A 1,055-nucleotide genomic window follows, 5' to 3' on the forward strand; every position below is an offset into this window, starting at 1 on the left:
CCCTGTCTACCTAGCTTCCTTTTGTGTACTCAATAAATACTGTAAGGGTAAATACAAACCTTAAAAAATAAAGTTGAATTTTCTCTGGTGTTAAAAAGAAAAGAAATCCCCATCACACATACCTTCTCTTAGAGCATTTCCTTTAGAAAACTTTTGAATTCTTTGTTTTTCTTTAAATGTATGTAAATATTTTTAAAAGCTAAACAAGCCTGCTATCAGTTTAACAACCTAGGAGCCATCTCTAAATGTAAACATCAGGAAGATAGCGCAGTGAGAGCTTAAAGTGGGCATCTGGCTCCAGTCAGCCTGTCTTGGGAATTTGAAATTTTCATGCTTCTTCTACATCATTGCAACTAGCAAACACAGGTGGTCACCACATTTCCAAGTGAGTTTAGGGTGAACTACGTGTGAGACATGGTGCCACCAGGTCCTCTTTTCCTGAGGAACAGTTATTTTTGTCCTGGCAACATGGATTGACAGGGTGTATCTGCCTGGTTATACTGAAGGGTGAGATGTCTTTACATTCTTTAGCTGACTCCCTGATGCACACCACATTTTGGTTAAATGCTTATTCAATAATAAAACTGCCTTCTATGTTTATGGAGAGGTTTTCTGTGTAAAGAGATTTTGTTTTCAATTTTATTTCTCCACTGTTAGGGTTTGGCCAATGATGCGGGCTGTGAAAGAATTCACAACTGAAAGAGGAGATGCAGAGAGGAAGTTTATTTCACTTTCCAAGAGAGGAAAGGGCTGGTGTATCGCTAGTCAGTACAGGGCAGGAACAGAAAGCAGCTTCCACTTTTAAAGAGTAGTGGCTGCTGTTGCTAGGTGACATGGAAGTGCCTGGTTCTTGTCCCAGCATCTAGAAGGGTACAGGAATCTGGAGAAGGCTGTGCGTAGACGTTAAATAGGAAGCCAGAGACTAATAAAGAGTCTGGAGACGAGATATAATTTTGAAAGGCATTTGGGGGTCAGAGGAGCTTAGCTAAAGGAGCTAAGTTCTAAGATCTTAAGTCTAAGGTCTTATCAGTGATGGCGAACCTGTGACACGCATG

At 40.6% G+C, this 1,055-nt stretch overlaps 1 long non-coding RNA gene across 1 annotated transcript in view; it reads right to left on the minus strand.

The window, feature by feature from the left end:
• LOC106726188 overlaps positions 1-1,055 on the minus strand; it is a 22,710-nt gene that overhangs the window by 521 nt on the left and 21,134 nt on the right. The window lies entirely within an intron of this gene.

The sequence above is a fragment of the Myotis brandtii genome, unplaced genomic scaffold (genome assembly GCF_000412655.1).
Source record: "Myotis brandtii unplaced genomic scaffold, ASM41265v1 scaffold105, whole genome shotgun sequence".
Classification (NCBI taxonomy): Eukaryota; Metazoa; Chordata; class Mammalia; order Chiroptera; family Vespertilionidae; genus Myotis; species Myotis brandtii.